Source organism: Parasteatoda tepidariorum, chromosome 1 (genome assembly GCF_982258835.1).
Source record: "Parasteatoda tepidariorum strain Cologne lab strain chromosome 1, Ptep-v5.0, whole genome shotgun sequence".
Taxonomy (NCBI): domain Eukaryota; kingdom Metazoa; phylum Arthropoda; class Arachnida; order Araneae; family Theridiidae; genus Parasteatoda; species Parasteatoda tepidariorum.
Window position 1 is genome coordinate 138,029,061 of NC_141755.1, and position 23,080 is coordinate 138,052,140.

Here is a 23,080-nt window from a genome sequence, read left to right on the forward strand (position 1 = left end):
ACCAATCCAAAAAGCTAGAGAACACAATGGAAAAAATCGTAGGAATATAGTACAAAATGTGATACACCATTTGGAAAAACAAAACACTCATTCAAAAAACAAAAAAAGCAACCATTGAAAAAAACAGTTAAAAATATCGAGAGAAAAAAAACAAATACATATTGAAAAAAAACATTCATGGGAAAGGAACACAGAACACGCATATCAGAATTGATTAAGTAATAGTAAACAGTAAATCAATAAGCAGTAAAAAAAATATTGGACTGATCAAAAATCGAAAATATGAAAAAAGAAAACAAATTTTGGAACGTAAACACAGAATAGAAAAAAAACTGTTACACAAATACGCTGGAAAAAAGTTTGAGACACACATTGGAAAATAAAATTGAACCAAACAATGAAAGCAGAAAAATTTAAACACACATTGTAACAAAAACGTTGAAACCCACATAGAATGAAAAAGAAAATGAAATACACATTGAAAGGAAAAAATTTAAATGTACATTGGAAGTTAAAAGTTGGAAAATAAAATTTGGAACAGACACCGGAAATGAACACGAACTGGGAATAAAAAAGAACCCACTGGGAATAAAAGTAGGACGCATAAGGAAATAAAAACAGATTGTATATTGAAGAAAAAACGGAGTCCATGCTGGAAAATTAAAAAAAAAAAAAAAAAAAAAAAAAAAAAAAAAAGGAGAAAAAATTGAAAATATGGAAGAAAATGAATACGTAAAAATCATACATAAAAAGCTGTTCAAAAAACAAAATAAGGCGATAAAGCAAATTGCGAATTGGATCGAATGCACTTGAAAAAAAAATGTTATCAATCCGAAACCTTTCGAAAAAGTAGCAGAAAAATATTGAAAAAGTCAAAACACACATAAGACACACATTGAAGAAAAAAAAGCACACACATTTTGGAAGTAACTAATTTAAACACCAACGCTGGGTCGAAAAAGTTGGAACACGAATACTGGGATAACAAAGCTGGATCACAAACATTGGATGGAAAAAAAATTTTGAACGCAAGCACAGGATCAGAATATTTAGAGTCCAAACACTAGATGAAAAAGTTGAAACATATGACGAAAAAAATTAGAACAAAGCATCGGACAAAAAAATAAAAAACAATACCGGGCAAAAAACTTCGAACATAAACACTGCATAAAAAAAAAATTCCACAAATACTGAGTGAGAAAATTTGGACAATGGTATGCAAAATAAAAATTGGACCAAACATTGAAATCAGAAACATTAATAGAAAGAAAAAAAATTAAACACGCATTGGAAGGGAAAAAAATGAAATGCACGTGGAAAATGAAATTTGGAACACAAATTCTGGAAGACAAGATTCGGATCAAAAACACTGGATGGAAAATTTTGGAACGCAAGCACAGGTTCAAAATATTTGGAGCAACAACACTAGACGAAAAAGTTGAGAGCACAAACCCTGGGTGAAAAGAATTGGAATGCAAACAAGGGGGTGAGAAAATTGTAACACAGACATTTGGTGAAAAAAATTGGAACACAAACACTGGATAAAAAGAAAAAAATTACAAAAAACATTGGAAAAAAGTTTGTAACACTCATTGGAAAAAAAAATTTAACCAAACATTGAAAGCAGAAGAATTTTAACACGCATTGAAACAAAAATGTTGAAACGCACATTGAAAGAAAAATATAATGAATTACACATTGAAGGAAAAAAATTGAAACGTGCATTGGAAATAATAAGTTTGAGAATTTTGTATTGGAAAATGAAATTTGAATAAATCAGAACATGAACTGGGAATTGAAAAGAAACCACTAGGAATAAAAATAAAACTTAAATTGAAAAAAAAACAAGAGTCTATATTAAAGAAATCGTTGAAAAGCTGGAACGCAATGGATAACATAGGAAAAATAATAAAAGAACAGGAAGTCGTTGACAAAATAGGAAAAAAAAACTGGAAAATTCGAAAGTGAATTTAGAAAAGTGAAAAAATTGAATGCAAAAAATATTGAAAAAATGAATGCGTAAAAACCATACATAAAAAACTGTTCAAAAAAAAAAAAAAGGCGATAGAACAAATTGCGAATTGGATCGAATGCACTTGAATGAAACTGTTATCAATCAGAAAGCATCCTGAAAAAGCTGCAAAAAATATTGAAAATTTCAAAACACACATAAGGCACACATTAAAAAAAAAGAACACACACACACATCGGAAACAACTAAATGAAACACCAAGACTTGGTCAAAAAAAATTTATCACAAAGACTGGGGAAAAAAAATTTGGAACTCCAACACCGGATAAAAACATTCGAATTACAAGCACTGGAGAAAAAAAAATTGGATATCAGATATTGGATGGAAAAATATGGAACACAGAAACATTAGATTAAAAATTTTGTAACACAAATTCTGGAAGACACGATTTGGATCGCAAACATTGGATGGAAAAATTTAAAACACAAGCACAGGATCAAAATATTTGGAGCACAAACACCAGATGAAAAAATTGAGAACACAAAAAAATGAAAAAAGAAACTAGAACAAAACAAAGGACGAAAAAAATTAAACATATCATCAGGCGAAAAAATTTGGAACAATTAAAAACAGTAAATGGTAGAAAATATTGGAAAACAAGAATAAAACATTTTGAAAGATCAAAACAGAAATTGGAAAAATGATAAATAATTGAATGCAAAAAATTGAAAACATGGGGAAAAACTGAACACGTAACAAATGCATAAAAGGAGTCGTTTAGAAACAAGGCGATAAAAGAATGGGGGAATTTGATCGAATGTATTTGAACTAAAATTTTGAAAAACACATTGGAAAAGCTACAGAAAAACATCGAAAAAATGCAAAACACACTTAAAGCACACATTGAAAGAAACTAATAGCAAAACTAACACTGAACGAAAATATTTGGAACACAAACACTGGATAAAAAATTTTAGAATATAAACACTTGATGAAAAAAATTGGAATATCAACACAGGATAAAAAGAAAAATTTGGAATACAAGCACTGGAAGAAAAAATTTGGACCCGAAATACTAATTGAAAAATTTGAACCACAGACATTAATAGAAAAATTTGGAACACAACCACTGGACGAAAAAATTTAAAAAACAAACATTGGATGAAAAAATACGGACACAAGCACTGGGGGAAAAAATCCGGAGCACTAACGCAGTGTAAAAAAAAAAAAAAAAAAAAAAAAAAAAAAAAATGGAACACCTACACTAGATGGAGAAAAAAAGAAGACAAACATTAGAAGAGAAAGTTTGTAACACAAATAGGAAAGAAAAACTAAGAGAAAAAATACTAAAAAAAAACTTGAAAACCCGATGAAAAAAAAAAATAGAATAATGAGGGAAAAAACGGAAAACGCTTGATCATGAAATAATGGTAAAATCGACGACATTCGACGATCGACATTCGTCGCGTGTGAACCCGATGTAAAAAAAACCGCGTGTGATCCCGATGAAAAACATTAAAATAATGAGGAAAAACGAAAACCGATTGAAATTCGTCGCGTCTGATTTAAAAGTGGGAAAATCTCGAAAGCTTGTTAGCGAGCGGCACATTTAAAGGCGGCACATTAAATTAGCTAACCACCGGGGGAAAAAATAACCGATTAAAATTTATTCTGTTTTCTATCCAAAAAAAGAAAAATAGGAAATGCATTTATCAAAGCTATTTTACCTGCATACATAGCGTTCACATCCAGTATTGCATCATGCAATAGTGCATGAGCTTTCACTTCCATTATTGCACCATGCAGAACTTAGGATAAATAAGTGGATAATGAGCTTACTTAAGTTTACTTACTTTAAGTTTAACTTACATTTTCTGAACGTCACGTAAGAAATCTTTTAAAGTGGATTAAAACTTACCAACAATATTCAGTTACTCTACACTACTGATTTCATTCATATAGGTGAGACTGGGTACTTACTAGAGTTCTTCACAGGTTCTAGGGAGGAAAATTTAAGAAAATTAAACTTCATTCATAATGGAAGAAGTGTGCACTGCGGTCATGTATCAATACTTATTAATTTGTCCATCTCTAAGAAAAATAGTTTATTCCTTAAGCGTAACATTCTTTATTTAAACAAGATATGGGTGATTCTCACGAAATACGACAATTGACAGTCTTTTGCTCCAAGATCTAATACTATACTACTAAAAGAACTTTAAAAAAAATATAGTATTGCTGTTTGCATTTTAAAATGACTTTGCATTACCATTGACTGTTTTGAATATTTAAAAAAATTAACTGAATTTCAAAATGTCATTTTCCTGGCATGTCCCAAACAATATTTCCAATAATAACTAGCTTCAAAACTTCCCATAGATTTTTCAATGTCTAATTTTTTTTATCTCAACCGTTGTAAGCATTTCTAGAATATATGCGGACGGTATTATTTCTAAAAACTTAGTTTAAAAGATTTTTTTTTATGTCAATAATTTGTTTGTCATATGAAAATCAGTCATTTTCATGGCCACTTAGTAATTTATAACCAAAATAGATAGGGCCAGCAACCAATACCTTAGGTTAAGAGATTGATTAGAATACCATCCTATCAGAACATGTCTTATTTCAGGAATAAAGAACCAACTTTCTGGTTCAAAATTCATTTCAAAAAATCTTACAAGGTGAGTAGGTTTTTATGTTGCCATTTTCCTGTCTTCTTGAAATCATTAATAACATGAACTACATAGATTTTCCTGAGTTATTTCAAGAAATTCTGTTGTTTTCTGCGGAAAGTAAACTTCTTAGACTGAAATGTTAAATTAAAGTTAAATGCTGTAAAATGGCAAATTGTCATTATTCTGGCTGTCATTTTCATATCTTATGAATGCCATCAGTTACCATAAAATTTTTTAAACAGTATAATGTAAAGTGGGAAAGCAAATATTAACCTAAAACTCAGTTTATGTAAGATTGTAATATGCTTGTATATGTAATCAAAGTTATTTATTTATTTAATGATTGTTTATTGTACAAAATTTCCTTCTGTACATGTCAACAACAAAAGCATTTTTGATTCTTTTTACAGTGGATAAAAGAATTAATTTAAGTAATTCATGGTTCGTCTAACACAAGGCTTTAGGGTTTTTTTTCAAAACACAGATAGTTAAAATATAAAGGATAAATTAAGAACATCACTGTACAATTTAATTCTGCCAGAGTCCTTAAACTTTGCTTGGGTGTGTAAATTAAAAAATGTAATAAAGTTGTAAAATAAAATTGAAATATTTTAAATTTAAATAATATAATAAAAAATTTCTGATGTAAATTACTATAAAATTAATTTTAATAGATTATTTCGAAACATGGGGCCTAAAAACAATCAAGGAAAAATAAACCGAGAAAAAAAAACGAGAAGCCGAGAAGAAATGGTATGTTCAAATTGTTCACAATAATTATTTTTGGAATTCATTTACATAAAAAGTTAAAATTAACTTTTCAACTTTGTCTTTTTGAGTTTCTTAAGTTGAGTTACTTACTATTAGCTTAAAATGACTGTTTTCTTAACTTTGAAGCTAATATGTCATTTTCCTGGCATTCAAAATTTGGTGAATTCCTATTTTTTTTCTTGAGCAAATGTCAATAAGCTACACTGCTGTCTGTAAGATATTAATAAATGTAAGTAAATAAATATACAAAAAAAAAATTCAGATTATTTTGAAGACTAAATTTGAAGAAATTTTATTTTGACATGTTTCCGAATTGTCATGTTTCCAAAGAATCACCTATATATTTAAAAATTGAAGAGAAATTTATTTTTTATGCAGTAAAGATTGCTTTGAAAAATACGTTGAAATGTGCAGTGTATTGCTGTGGAATTTTGTTCAACACTTCAACAATCGAATTTTCTTCAACATGGAAACTGTTTCACACTTTAGTTTTTAGTTGTAACCTTAATACTTAAGTGCAAAAGAAAACATTTAAGTAATCTTCCATTATCTGAAATTTTAATTCTCAAACATATCCGTAAGAATGGCTTATATTAATTTGTGATCGCTGTGTAAATTAATAAGTGATCACTTATATTAATTTGTGATCACTGTGTATATTAATAAGTGATTGCTCTGTATATTAGTAAGTGATAGATGTGTATATTAATAAGTGATCGCTTATATTAGTTCTAATTGAGTTTAAGTATTCTTTCTTCAAATAATTTAAAAGGATTTTAATAATCTCGGAACAAAAACACAGGTAATATGCCGCTTCCCATTTTTGTATAGCAGTAATTTGTGCATGATTCCTAAATCTATTAAAAATTCTATGATATTACTGTATTGTTGACAGAAATCCATTATTTTTTTAATTCGATAAAAGCGAAGAATTAATAATTATGAAACATCAAAACTCCAACCTAAGTCCCATAAAATTAGAAGCTTTAAATTTTGCAAGTGAGATTATATGACTGCAATTCGTGAATGATTTTTAAGTTTCAACAATTGAATCTAGCGATTTTTACTAGCAGTATTAAAATTAAAAGATGTTGGATTGAAAATATAAATATTTTGATTTTTTGAATCTATTGCAAAACATTCGCTTTTGTATTCGCTGAAAATTGGATGCTTTGAATACAAACAAAAATCATGAATATCAGCACAAAAATCCTAAAATCCATGACAAACAAAAACAAAGGTTGACAGTTTAGGGCTCCATTATTGAAAAAATTAGAACTCATGAGTTAGACGTAACTTTAGAATGCTGAAGTAGTTTTTAAACTCTAAATACCTTAATTTTTTGTTTATGACTGGTGCAACATGTGGGCCACAAGTGATGGCTTAACTGGTACATCATAAGCGAAAGGTTAAGTTATATTATAATACCACTCTTTAAAATCTTTCCAAACGACCGTGAAAGCAAATATTATCATAGTTTAAGTTTAAAAGAATTTAATAAAACTAGGAATGAAGAGAAGTTTAATTTAGTCATCGTTTGATTCCCGTGCTTTATTTGAATAATAAAGAGTTAATATATGGACCAGTTTACAAAACGTGAATTAGTGAGCGCAGTGCGTGAAAAATGCGGTGAATTTAAAATTTTATTTCTCAAGAACTATTCGGCCGATTTTGTAGAAATTTTGTTTATTATCATTCAAAAATGTTTTCGTCAAAATGATGTAAAAACATGTATAATTTACTATTCAAGTTTTTTCGACCATTATTAATTAAAGAAAATAAATTATAAATAATTATTAAAAATATTTTCTGCATCGAATTATCTTTAAATAAATAAATTTCATAATTGAGAGGAAAAATTTTGGCAAAATACGCAGAATACGATATGGCAAAATACGGAAAAAGTAAAATTAAAGTTCAAACTGGATAGACTAGTTCCAGATTATACTCTTTTCCAAATTCCGGGTAACCCTACCCATATTTTGAGGGTTGGCAAACCGAATTCTAAGGGGGGAAAAGGTATTTGTGTTCAGAGAAAGTACGTTTTAGTAACTGATTTCATAACAAAAAAATCGTCTGCACTAATTAATTAGCATACTTAAGGTTTGACCCTTGAACCGATAAGATTGAGCCATACTACGTAAAACTTAGATCAAACGATAATCTGGAAATTTCGTTTATGGTTTTCTTTTATTCACTGCGAATTTTACTCGATTGTAAGTATAAAAAAATTATATTTATTTACAACAACTTTTACGGAAATCAGTTCCTCTTAGTATTAACTCACTATCATAGATAATTGTTAAACTTACCTGATATATTAAAAGACTGGAGAATTTTCTTATTATTTCTTGTTCTCTTCACCTGTGCCTATGCATTCAAAAAGCCATTCATCCATACGAATAATATCAGAGAACAAAAGATAACGGCTTCGATAAGCTAAAAAAAAATCTAAGACATTCATTAGTTTCACCTGAAAAAAAATTGTATTAAAATCTAAAATGAAATACTTAATTAAAAAGTAAACATTGTGCAACAGTTTTTAAAGAGTAAAAAGTAGACGTATGACTATCGAGGTCGTAAATTTAAAAATGAACAACAATCATTCTAGATTAAATTTGGTGATTAAGAAATGAGCAGTTGATAACACTGCACGTTAATATAATTAATTTGTAAAATAAAATTCAAATTTGTGGATAAAATTTTTAATTCGTTTTTTCTAGGCGTATTAATTCTTCATCTCTTATAACCTACGATAATTCTTACCTGCATAGCTCTAATTTTTTTTTGAACTCTAAACTCAGAAGCATTAAAACATTCCATTATCCGTACTCACTTAAAATATTACCTTCTGTTTTATGCATGGCACAAAACAGAATAAATAGAGTTAGCTCCACATTCAGAAGAGTTTCTTCATAGAATAATAATATAGGTAGACTGCTCATTTATGATTGCCAAAAAGAAACTCTTATGACCAAATGGCCAATAATAGCTGTGTTTAGGCAAGACCGGACATAACATTTGGTGAATCTAGTCAACCCCATATTAGTGCCAAATAAAAAAGCCCGAAAATTCACATTTGATTTCTTTGAAAATATTTAAAAAATGTTTTTTCCCTTCTCCACGTGATTTTTCTTTTCTTTCTTTTTTAACTTGTTCTCTATCCAGCTAATATCCTTTAAAAAAATTCATGGGTGGTTAATATTTCCTTTAATGTGATAAAATATTTTCTTTAGTGAGATAAAATTCGAGCTATACTCTATACTTGTATTCATTTTATGTATTGTTATATACTGCCATTATATATATATATATATATATATATATATATATATATATATATATATTAGTCATTATATATAATGCATACTGTTAATTGTACTCAAAGCGACAATAAAATAAAAAATCAATATTTTCTTACTGAAAATTACTATGCAACGTATTTAATCACCAGACAAATCAAAAGGAAATTCTATAATATCTCACAAACTTATAAAAAATGCAACGGGTGTTTAATAATACGTTTATAAATGAAAATATTGGTGCTTTAAAGGATTTTTAAATGTATTTTAAATAATTACTTCATTGCAATTAGATATAAAATAATTCATACTTTCTTTTAAAACGAGGTAAAGACTTCAAAGTTCAATATATGCTGGATTTTCAACAATTACGTTATGGAATAAATTACAAAATTTTTTTACAAAATTTACTTGTAAACTTATAATTTTTAATTCAATATTTTCCTTAATTTATATTTAAATTTAAGATATTACCTAAGCTATCCGAATTCATATCCTATAAGCAAATGCGTGAAAATTAATTTTTGCTTTGTTCGATTTAGTTAAGGGTTTTTAAAATTTTAATGACAGGTGACATAAGTTCAATTTGAGCAAACATTCAATAATCTGCAGCATCGAATTTTGTTTCATATTTATTTTTTAAAAACGGAACCATAACAAAAAACAGAGATTTCATGAAGAAAATATTTTCCTATTAAATTCAACATTCGATTGAAAACAATTAGATTAAAATTAAATTTATAAATTAGTTTTAGAAAAAAAAATATTACATTTCGCACAAACTGTTCGAAGTTTTTTAACTGTCTTCAATTGTTTCAATTACATTGTAAATTAAAATTTGCAATTAGTTTGTCTGTTTTTTCAATTGTATATTATATTTTGCTCTGCTTAAATTAATTTTGCTTGTCCTTAATTACAACTCATCATTTTTACAAAAACAAAACAGCTTAACTATTTAAAATATACGAAACTTACCAGTTAAACTTAATATCGTGGGTAACAACTTTACTTAAATCTTCCATACCTCAATTTGGAACTATATAAGTTTACTAGTTTCTCAGAAAATTTACCTAATTCTTCCACAACCCAATTTAAAACTATAAGTTTATTAGTTGTGCAGAAAAAAAAAATAGAAAATTTAATGAAATCTTTTAATTATGAGAAACGGCTGGCTATATTCCCCTCTTTTTGTGCTTCAGTTTTTTTTTTAAATTTTTGTAATTCCTTTAACCTACATAAACTATGTTGTTTTAAAAAAAGGAATTTTTGAAAGTATTAAAAAAGTTATTTATTAAATTAATTTGATCAGGGGAAGTTAGTTTTAAGAGGAGGGGTGGGTCTTATAATTCGGGTAGCAGTCTAATCCGATTTTATTAGTCTATGGATAATTTTGAACTCTTGATTTGAATGTTAAGCCAACAGTCTCATTTTCTAGAAGCTTTCTATTTATGAAAACAGAGAATATCACAAAACATATTCAAGAGGACTAATGTAAATCATAACACCTTTTTACATTAGAACAAAAATCTAAGAAATAGAAGGAAAAAAATCAGAAAATTAGGGGTTTTTAAAAATCAAGGAAAGAAAACTCAATATCAATAAATTATGTAGAAGTGCCAACTTTCCGAGCAAGATATCACTAATATACAATAATATATATGATATAGGCAATAATATATAAAATTTATACATACAAAACAGGTAACAAATACAATAATATAGATAACCTAAATACATATAACATATAACGTATGCAATAATATATATAACCTAAAGAAATGAAATCAAATTAACTACTTAATTCTAGATATGTATATATATAATAATATTATATATGTCAGTTTAGAATAAGATGAAAAAATACTTAAGAGTTACTTTTTCTTCAAACATAAGCTGCAAACGATATAATTTCATATCAGTTGGTAGTCAAAGGAAAAAATATTTTTAACAGATAATAAAAATTCTCATTTTTCAGCCGTAAAACCGTAATCCTTATTACAAAACCATAATAATGACGGATAAATCGTAATGGTTGGCACCTCCTTAAGTCGAAGAATAAATAGAAAGTTTCAAAATATAAAGCTAATTCGCTTCGTTAATGTATCAAACAATTGTTTATCATTCTAAAAATAGAAATGTGGATTTTTTAATACTCAGGAAATTTTAAGAATATTTTGCTTAAGTCCAATTAAAATAAAAATAAAGTTGGAAAATTGGTACTTGTGAGTCTTTTTAAACTTTCGTGCCTTTATATTTAAGTTGTTATTCGTAAAAACGGAAAATGTTAAAAGTGGGAGCATTGTATTATTTCCTTAAGTTCTGAAAATATCTACCAAACATTGATATTTTAAAAATCTGTGTTAAGAACTCAAAAATATCATCATTTTTTTTAATTGAAATAATTACTAACAACATTAAACAAACTTCGGCTAAATACCAAACTACCACTTATTTTCCTCTTTTTCAAAATCTTTAGTATGTGTGTGCAATACGGGATTAATTATGAAACTTTCTATTTAAAAATAACATTTGAAAACAATTTGAACAAAATCTTGTCACCCAATCAAAAACACATAATGCATGATGCGCTAACATTTATGTATTTACATTATATAATATTGTAAAAACACGAATTTCAGATTTACAAAAAGGATTCAAGATTTAAATAACCACAGTTTGGCTCATTCAAATCCAGGAAGGAAAAAAAACTAAACGTTGGATTGAATCAATTACTAAAATTTTCCTATTGAAATGTCTTAAATTGGTGCAATGTAGGAGGTAAAATGGAATTGTTGTTTTTCTCTCAATTATTCATAGTAACAATGTAAATACAAAAATGTCACAATAAAAAATGAAAATAACTTCAGCTTCTAATATTTACACTGCTTTTTAAATTTTTTTTTTATAAACGGAAAAGCTATTATTTTTATAAACGAAAAATCATTTAGAATAACAATGAGTACAATACCAACACACGCATTCTTTTTTTAAACATAATTTATATTTTTTTATTGTAATGTAAAACAAAATTTCTTGAACAAATCAATATTTTCTAAATTGTATTTCGAAATGAGTATCAAGTGCGATAATTAAATACCAATTTAACTATCGTACTTGATACTTCAGTATGATTTATGCTTAATATTCACAAAATGCTTTCTATACTGTTTTTAGAGAAACTCCTGTGTTAAAAAAAAACAGAAGAGGGAATTTTTTCAGGAATAATTATCGTTTTCTTAAATGGGAAAACGATTAATGCTTTAAATGAAGAATATTTAAAAACAAAGATTATTCAAAATGAATAATCTGTTGCTTTTTTTTCTTTAATTTATGAAAAGAAATTTGCATTTAAGCTTTTTAATGAAATTTATTCTATTTATTGGTTCACTTACTTTTTAAATTTTTTTTTCTGAAAAAATTACAACAGTAGAAAAAAGATTTGTCGAAAACTATTTAGTAAACTATTTATGTTAGAAAAAGTATTTTAAAACATAGAACTATATTAAACATATTAACTCAAAAATGATTAAGTTTCTGCATTTAAAGAAGCTATTTTTTATGCATCCGTTTCCAAAAATAAACAGTACTTTCCTAAAAGCCATACCTTTCTTTCATTTATTTTTAAAAAAATACGTTAATTATTCTGTAAGATATTTTGCATATAATTTTTAAAATAAATGTGAGAGTTTTTTAACCAATTTTTATGCTCAGTTTTAAACCAAAGTGTAATTTTTGAGCTAAACAGATTTATCAGTTGTGATTTAAAACACTTCTTTAAATTCAGAACAGAAACTTTCCAATTTGGAAAAACAAATGCATCGGAGTTTAAACTTGGTGAACATTTTCACTCTTTCATCGGAAGATTATGATCATATAGAGAAATTGGTGGTTGATTCGACTTAAATCAATTACCAAAAAAACCCATTAAAATAGACACTCAAAATGTTAATAATTAAGATTTTTAGAAAATATTTTCCTCTGAATGCATTTGTTTTTCCATACATTAAAAAATATCACAATTCAAAAACATTTTTAAAAATAGAAAGCTCTAGATCTTCAAAACAATGAAATTATTGCAGAATTCCTTTTATTTTAAAATATATTAAACCTTCTTTAATCAAAGAAGTATTTTAGACAATCTTTTATAAGTAAAGCTGGATAATGAAACCATTCTACTAATTTTGATTATTTTTCAGTGCAGCTATCTAAAACGAATATATTGTGTATATACAAAAAATCCTTTATTCAAGGGACTAATATAATTTTTTGGAAGCTATTTTTTGAGATAATATCTTAACTAATTCTTAAAAAGTTGCAAAATTTCCTAAACCGAAAAAATTATTACGGAACCGTCCATCTTCTTTTTTGTGGGGCGAAAATAATATATCGGTGGGATTCGAACGCGGTTCATCTCAATGGAAAGTTCCATCCCCATCACAGCTCTCGGTTACATAACTTCTCTTTCAGAAAAGAATAGTAGTCAAAATTCTGGCAATTAGAAGTAAATGGAAGAACGTAAACACGGCCAAAATTAAAAAATGCCTCAAAGATGACTTGAGTAAAAAATTACACATACAAACGAAGATGGACGTCACTGGGGCACCCGGGTTCGTGAAGCCCGTATGTGCTTAACACTACAATTTTAGCTGATGCACCTACAAGTATAGATCAAAGGTGGAGGAAAGCTGACTCTGAGAAAAATAAATTTCAAGGCAAGCTCATTTTCAGAGCAAGCAAACTCGAAAAAAATAAAAATCTGAACGAATATTGCAAGCATTTATCCACGTCCACTGAAAATTTAAATTCAAAGTTTACTACTTTTAATGTTCCGAAAAATAAATTTTAAATCGGGTTGGACAAGGATCGTTTCTCCTCAGAATAATATCCCACTAATTATTCCCCTTCCTCATTGGTCTTCACTATAGTTTTCCTAGCTTTCGTCTATACAGGAACCATTTTTTCCATGCACGGCCCATCTTCACAGTGTAATAACTCTCGTGAAGATTTTACACGTTTAATGATTTGTTAAAACTTAATTATGCCCTCAAAATGCACAAGATGACGAATCAAGCGTCATTTTTGCAAAAAATGGACATAAACCGTTCTTCCACATTGATCTTCAATTTTCTTTTTTCCCATAAGATTTTTTCTTATTTGACTTTTGAAATTAAAAATTTTTTTAAGACATTTTTACAATTAAATGTTTAAATTTTATAAAATTTATAAATTTTCAAAACTTAATTTTTTTATGAAAATAAAATATTTTTATTTTTTAGTTTAAAAATAAGTTGTGTTTACGCTTAAAATAGAATTTTTTTTCAAGAGAATTACATATGAACGAAAGCAATTCACAAGATGAATTTTTAAAAAAAGTGAAGAATTTAGAATAAAGTTTAAAAAAATATTTTTTAAAAAATACGCATTGTAGGGTTAAGCAAATCCCCTGGGGGAAAATTTTAATTTGAGTTTGAGAAAAAAAAATCAAGTCAATATGATCTCTTGTTTTATGACCCGAAATTCGGCCTTGAGAGTTGCGTTATGCTTAATTGTCTCGCCCATATTTTAAAAGATTAGTCTTCAGAAACAGATCATACATTATAGTCTCATCGGGATTATACCAACCGGAAACTTTTTCTTTTGTCTCTTACAAATTTCTTTTTTGGTAATAAATTTCTAAGCTTCTGAGTTCAGATCAAAATTACGAGGATTTATAGATAATGCATTAAATTCTATATAAATCGCTATGTGACATTCCACGTCAATTCTGCATGTCGTAAAAACATAGTGAAAGCAATCCGGCGCGTGTGGACTTAGTCACAAGCTTCACATTTTCAGTTAAACATATAGCTCTCAAATTTGATCATTGGCACTATTTTGTGAAACCTGAAAATACTTTTAAACATTAAATATACATTAAAATAAGTTAAAAGACAGTTTCCAAACAAGTTTTTAACTTATGTACAAAAAATTTATTTTTTATATCAAATTTTAACATTGACAATAAATTGATTATGCATTTTCAGAAGAATTTCAAGCACTGCATCGAAATCTCTGTAGAAACTCTCAAATAGTAAATATAAAATAAGAATAAAAAAAGTAAGTACGAATCTAGCTATTAGAAATAAGCAAAATCAAAGGAGGGAGCGGTAAGAGGCTAGAAGTAAACGGGGAAAGAAATGGTTAGTTTAAAAAAACATTGAATATAAAATAAAATATATTTAATAAAATAATTCGCAATAGCGAGCAAAAAATAAGTAAAAAAATTAGCAGGAAAAATAATTCGAGAGATTTAAGGAAAATAAGTAAAAAACATGCGGCGGGAGGAAAACATGCAAAAGGAAGTAAATATACAGGAAAATTGTAAAATATATATTTAAAATTTTATTCCCCCCTTAAATTTTGATGCTATGCATTAATTTAAAAGTAACTCAAGATGTATGTTAAATTTCGCAAGTGCGACCTGATTTTCTCACGTATATACCTCTATGAGTATGGTTGGAACATCTATCACAGCCCCTCACCAATGGAATGCCACGGATCATACATATGAAAGCACTTCTTTATGAAATCACCATTGAGGAAACCGTGGCAGAGTGTTACACCCCATAAATTGCAGAACTCCCTAATGATGCTCTCATAGAGTAGTGCGTCCATATATTTTCCCCCGACACTTCATAGAATGAGGCAATGATGGATATTTCCATTTCCACGTTACTCGGAATATGCATGTGGTCACATCAGGCCACACCCCGGCTACAAATACAAAATTTCTTAACTTGCATTTACTTTTGTTTACTTCCTTTTCAGAAAGTGTGGCCATGAATTTTAAATTCAATTGCTAAGAAAAGAAATCAAAAAAGGGGAATTTACATTGTATTTAAAGTCTAAATATTTTTTTTTTTAGTTCATTGAGAAGATCTTGGAACTCCATGACATCATTCATGGTCGGAAAAATGAAATTTTTCAGGGGCATATTCTTAATTCGTGTTAGAAACCCTTCTTTTTTTCTTCTAGGCATTCGAAACAAGCAATGTTTCTCCATCGAACATTCATATTTTGATTCCTCCTCACATCAGCGTACACCAACATCCTCTGATTGGTTTCTGTTATTCACTATTTCTGCATCACAGATTCTTTTTTTTTTTTTTTTTTTTTTTTTTTTTTTTTTTTTGGAGACAGTGAAATTTGTTTTGTTTTTAATAATCATGGACCCATTATTTTTACATTCGCCATTTTCTTCATCGCCATTTTTAAGCTTTCTACTAAAAAACTAATAAAAAAGGCAGAAAATAGACTCGTAAAAATGGATTGTGGGCACACCCACATCTCAATTATTTAATAATGTGATTTATTTTTTCCACTATTTAGCAAGTGTTAAGAATATATTAACTTAAGAAATCTAGTTATTCTTACCTATCAATTTCAAGCTATTAAAAAGTTTCCTTTGGCGAAAATTTTGCTGATATTGGTTGTAAGCATTTATTGGATGCAGTATCAGGGCTCCTGTTCTCACAATTTATTTACCAGAGGCAGACCATGGCATCGAGAAAGCATTAAATTTAACATATTTCAATCAATCATTTATGTACACTAATTGAGAGCAGTCAGGTCAAAATAATTCATAGTCAGAGACTGCTTATTCTTTTATATAATAGAAAAATGAGATGAACAATTATTTAATTCCATCCGAGCGATTGTGAATAAAGGGGAAAATAAAAATTTTATTGGTATTTTCAGTTGAACTTTCATAATTTACTTCAAATTTATTTAATTTCCCTACATCTCCCCCCCCTTTATTTTACTTGTGTCTTAAAAAACAATTTGGTGTTAAAAAGTCAAACTCTGCTAGATCTTGCTCCTTTGCCACATTTTTTTTCAATCTAGAATTTCATTATATCTTAAAACATTGTAAAAAAACATTTTCAAACTTTTACCATAAACAATTATAAATTTAAACAATGATCTATTATATCTCGAACATAAAATCTTTAAAGATTTAAGATTGATGTAAAATTTTCTCTTAATGCTGGAACCTTAACGCCACGTTAATGCGATTTTTAATATGTCTTGTACGAAAAGACAAATATCCAATGAGATAATCATGGTAAAAATGCCATGCTGGAGAACAATGCTTGTCAAAAAAAAAATTGGATATAGATTTTTACCATTTTGGAACTGAAGAAAAAAGAAAATGAAAACACTCAACAATTAAGAGCGAGGTTAGAGAATATAAAGGGATGCAAACCATGAATGGTAAAATTATTTACCAAACAATTGATCAGCAAAAGAAATATATTTTTATTACAGTCTTTCAGTGATATTAAACAGCTGCAATAAGAATTACAGTACAAACTTTTAAATGCTTACAGTAGTCGAAATATTAAAATTGATTTATTTTATTGTGATTGATGGATGCTCATAAATTATTTGAAATTTCCTCATGTAAGTTGGAAACCCCTGATCTAAAATGTAATTATGAACTGTGGAAAGAATTTAAAACGTATCTTAGGCTGCTGTTAAATATTGATGATTTATCCAAGCTAGATCACTCGTTAATCAATTAATAAGTGCTTTATTTCAAACTAAGGTATGCCAGGAAATAAAGCAACTGAAGTAATAAAAACAAAAGAATTGGTGGACACAGGTCCAATTCTTATCTTTCTTCTGGGGTTATACGATTCTCTTCTGCCAGTTACGTGGGCGATTGCACAGAAGTCACGAACAAAAAAACTTTGCGATTATTTTAGTGTAATTAACCTTACAAAAATCTTTGATAGCAGTAACTGATTTTGTGAACAACAACGCAAGTAGATTTCAGCATTGTCAAAGAATTTGAAAATCATAATAATTATCAATAACAGAAGAATATTTCAAAAGAGCTGTTTATAACATTTAGTTTTTTTCCTTCAAAACCAATACTGTTTTTTAAAACTAAATTCTTTAAACTTTTTCAAAAAAAAATTAGAAGACTTTATGTTAACTTTAATTAAAGGTCATTAAAAGATGAGGTGCCAAACAGAACAGCAATTAATATTTTATAATATTTAACTCTGAACAGTAAAACGTATTCAAAAGAAAGATACGCTACGCAGGTACACTTGCGTGTGTACAAACATTAGATATAAAATTCTATTCACGCAATTACGAATTTTTAGCTGCACTTTTTTCCTACAAATCAGGGAAATCAATTATGAGGATGAGCCTCTTCGATAAATTATTGGAAAAAGGATAAATTTGTAAATATTGATCCATCTATATCGAAAACTAATTTTTAAATTTTAAACGCTATTTCAAATATTCCAGTTATTTCACAGGATGTAATTTGAATCAAACACTTGTTTTTAATTTTGATTTTAAGATATGGGATTAAGATTTTTGGACCCTTTTACATTATGATTGTTCAACAGGATTTTAAAGTAGAAATGAATATCAAAATAATAAATTTACGTTTATAGTATGAATCATACTTATGTACAGTAAAATTTTATTGACTAACTCGTTGCCATTTGATTTTTTGAAATAATTTTTACGGCCACTTTCATAGAAACAGTAACAATTTGATAAATATAAAAAACAATTATTGTCAAATTCAAATAGGCTTAGGCTATAATACGCTTAGGCAAATAGGCTTAGAATAGAAATTATCTTATTAATTATTAGTAACGTCTCTCTTTTGGAGAAAAGGAATCAAACAATTAAAAATTACAGCTATTTTCATTTTGCAATAGTTGTTTTATTCAGTTGACGGTCTTATGTAACAGGATATGTAGTCAGGTTTTTAACAAAAAATAAGCACCTTTTGCGCACTCGAAAAATATTTTTAATCACTTTTCAAAAAAAAAAATTTTTTTTTAATTTGGATCTGTGCAGAAATAAAAAAAATTTCGATCGTTTAAAATTCTTAATTTATAAACAAAAAAACAAAACAATTCAAGCAACAGAATTTTCAAAAATTTTAACATAATTATGATAAAGTAACTAGTTTCTGATAAATATTGCAGAGAAAAGTGCAAAAAATCATGCATTTTTTGTAATTTAAAACGACAATCGACACGGTAAAGAAAAAATTCTCTTTTTAAAAGATAGAAAATAAAGCACTTTTTACAAACCCCGAAAAACAAAAAGCACTTTTAAGGGCTTTTTAAAAAACGTAAATCAGAAATAAGTACCTTTAAGCACTTTCTAAAAACTCTACGCACCCTGCGTAATAATGCAACCTTCCTGAAACAGATTGGTTGAAGAAAAAGAAAAAAACTCTTAGGAGAATTTGAATGAAGAAATAATAATTTTCTTAATTAAGAAAACGGTAGTCTTTAAAACACAATTTAAGCATGTTTTGGACAAGAGAGAAAAGTGTGACCAATCCAAAAATATTTTTTATTAATCAAGAAATTTGGAATGTATTTGTTTTAAAATATATGAATCTCAAGATAAATATGGGTGTTAACCTTCATCTATGAAATACTCGATTCTGTGAACCCCAGCCTAGAATCGAGTTAATATGTCTTATATAATTATTAGCGAAGTGGAATTGTATTTTTGTAGTGATATTCACACTACAGTATTTGTTTTAAGATCTATAAATAAAAAATATGAATCTCAATATAAATTTTTTTTACTAATTAGATGAACTAGCATGAAACGTGTCAGACGAAATCTTTTTTTAATATTTTTTTTATTTAAAAATGAACATGTTCCGGTAAAAAAGGATTTAACTGTGAAAAGTACCAGCATAGTGAGTGGCGGTACTTTTTGTCGCAATTTGAACTGGAATCCCTTTATTGCAAAATTGATCCAGATTGTTTCAATCAAGACATAAAAGCATTTTAAGCTTTTGGTTTCCATGATAAGGTGTTTAAAAGGTTTTCCTTTCTGATGAGCGATGTGGTCTCTTTCACACTGTATGCCCCTAAGTATTGCGGCAGGCAGGAATCACACGTCAATAATAATTTTTTGGTTAAATTTTAACCATAAAATTTCTTCATCAATGTAAGTATGTATAAGAAAGTGTCAGGATCCTGATTCCTCTCCCACGCATTGGATTGACCCCTTGACCTGAGGGTCAGAGGGTGAAGGACATTGGAGGTGTCGTCCCCTACCTTGGGGGTGGAGCAAAGGACTGTCTTATGAGAAAAGAGGATTTTTAAAAAGAGAGATTAGTTTTGAAAGCAGAAGAGTTAAGTTTTGAGTTGAGCTATGATAGAGAAAGCATGAGCGAGAAGGGAGCAGCAGCGCTCCGGAATGTTATATTCTCCAATTCATGTATCATTTTGTAAATAATTATATTAATCCAGAATAATGAAATAAATAAGCTATAACTGAAATAATCCTTGGTCATCCTTATTGAGGAGGTCTTTAAAAACGAACCAAGAGACAAAATGTCTCACAGAAAGTTTACAAAAATCTTCATTAGTTTTAAAGTTACATTCGCTTTTCTTTTTTTCTAAAATGAATAAATAAAAAATTCGTTACTATTGAGTTTGAAACATTTCACAATAAAGCTTTGAAAAAAAAAAGAGTTTATAAATACTTAAGCTAAATAACTGTTTTCAAACTAATACAATAACGTATTCAATAGGACTTTTTCGAATGACAAATATTTTTTATAGACAAAATTATGAGGATTTCTTTAGATTAATTCCGAAAATATATATTAAATTTACGTACATTTCCTTTTTAATAACAATAAATATATTTTTAATGTTCAGGTTGTTTAAGAAAAGGTTCATACGTACGGTTTTTATTACTGCTTAATGGAACACTTGAAAATGAGTATTATCTTGGCAATGACGTCATTCTCCAAACTAAGCTCTATTAAAGCTCTTTTAATTACGTTATAACTTTGATCAATACAGTACGTATGAAATATTAAAAAAATACTAATTTAAAAATAGTAATGAATGCTGGACCGAGATTTTATTTAAAATAATTAGCATTTATTTTATGTAAAGGTAATATTTAAGAAAAAATGCATTGAAATAAATAATTCCTTCAAAATTATATTTTTCACACAAAATGGGCATGAGACTTACAAATTATTTTGTCCCTCTTATTTTTTGCATCAAACTTATTTCATATCACCGTATGATTTCATTACATTGAACACGTAACTGTGATTTGGGCTTGAAGCAGTGTAAGCGCCTGCAGCAATTATGCTATTAAACACTACTTTCAACAAAAAAAATAGTGATAAACATCATTTAATGAATCATAATGGAGAGTGCTTTCAATATAAATGTTAACAACAACAGTCTCTTGACCTGCTCTACTTCCTGTTAGAAAGTATACAGCTGCTTACTACAGTTTATTCTGCGAGGCCATATTTTCAAACAGATAATTTTGTTTTTAATAAAAGAAATTAATTACATAATTTCTAATCTCAAATCTATTGTATTTCATAACAAATTAATGAAATTATTAATGTTAGTGAGTTTTAAGTGAAAATTTGTTTAGTTCTTTAGAAAAGTATTGTTAAAAAAAGGTGACATGTTTGCCAAATTTAGAAAGATCTCGCTTTTTTGGCAGTTCCAATTTGGCCTCTTTTTTTAACTTGTTTATTACTGTTTGGTGCAAGCCGCGTACCATCATGCTTTAATGTTAGCATATTGTTCGAGCAGCGAAATTAAGTTCATTTTACAAATTGTCATTAAGGTTTCAATTTTGAAACTGGTACACTGTTAACAAAGTAAGACAACAATCCTTTTCTTCAAATTAATCGTTATAAACTAGTGAAGTGATGTTTAATAATCGAAGTGATAGTTAATCCACAATACTCCCCCATCGAAATTTTATCAGGTATAGAAATCGATGTGCGGATACCATCAGTTGCAAAAGACCGGGAGAGTTATGTTAAGTTTACAGGATTTTGAGCGCATGTGAGACGTCTGTCGTGACAGCTGTATTAAGTTTACGGTTCTCATCACGTACCTAGTAACTTTTAAAACATTTACACGTAGTGGTGTGGAAGATAAGCTTAAATGAATGAACTATAATAAATTAAAACATAGTTACCACTAGAATAAATATTTACAAAAAGCGTAAAAAGTTGCCGGTCCTGTATTAGTTAACATTTGAGACTTATTAATTAATATGGTTATAACAATAAGGTAAATACGAGTTAAATTGTTAAAATATGGATAAAACTTGGAAAACGAATTTGAATTTTCAAACATCATTTCATTAAATCTGAAATGTTCGAAGTCTCAAACAAATCATCGAATTTGCGACAACGAGAAGTGAATTACTCATCATTCGATCCTGCCAACAGCATAAAGAATACTTACATCCTCGAAATGTATTCAAATAAATTATTAAATTTGAGGATTAGTATATTTTGTTATACAAATCTTTCGTAGTTTATAAAATTTTGAATAAATAAAAATTAAAAGATATATCATTTCTTGTATATTTTTTTACGTATAACAATTTTATTAAAATCTAATGGTTGAAACCGTATTGGCAATTTCTAGGATTCTGTATTTTTAACACTATAAAAAAGCCCTCGAACTTTACTCAATTTTGTTTAAAATATTGAGAATTTTTTTATGAATATCCCGAAGGCAGTTTCACTTAGTTTAATAGTTACAAACTCAGAAAAAAAAACTGGCAATTTCATTTTTATTTATCGCTCCAGAAAAACGAAATATGTTTACTTGATTTGGCCTTTCACAGATATTTGATACAGATAGAAGCACTATTTATTCAAGGAATAATGAACCATTTTAGAAATTATATTTAAATTTTTTAATTTTCAGATTCCTCAAACTGGAAAAAAAAAGGATTTATAGAGGGAGGATAAAAGCTTGAAAAGACTTTATTATAGCGAAATTCATAAAAAAAAAATTAAAACACAGCAAAAAGGCTTTCTTAAAACATTTTTATATAGATAATTTGTCTTTTTATATTTCGCAAAAATGGTAAATTACAAATTTGCTTTATAAGTGTATTTTACAGTTACATTATTAAGTGTATGAAAATTATCTAAAAATAAAGAAAAACCGATATTAAAAAAATAGATCACTGTGAAATCGTTTTGTGCTTAGATTTTATCCATTTTGGAAAATCTGTGAAGTCATACTCAGCAATGATTTTAATTCACTACAGTGAATACTTTATAACTAGTCGATATCTGAATACATAACTTCTTTTATGTATTTAATATATCTGCATAAAAAAAAGAATTTCATTTGCGAAATTCCATGCCTCTTATTTTATATTTAATACTCAGTGAAATGAGGTCTTAAGCACAGTAAATCACAAAAAATGTTCAGGATATCGGTTTCTTTTTTGCAATATGCATTGAATAATTTGCTAACAACTTAAAAAATACGATAAAAATGATAGTTTTAAAACTCATTACA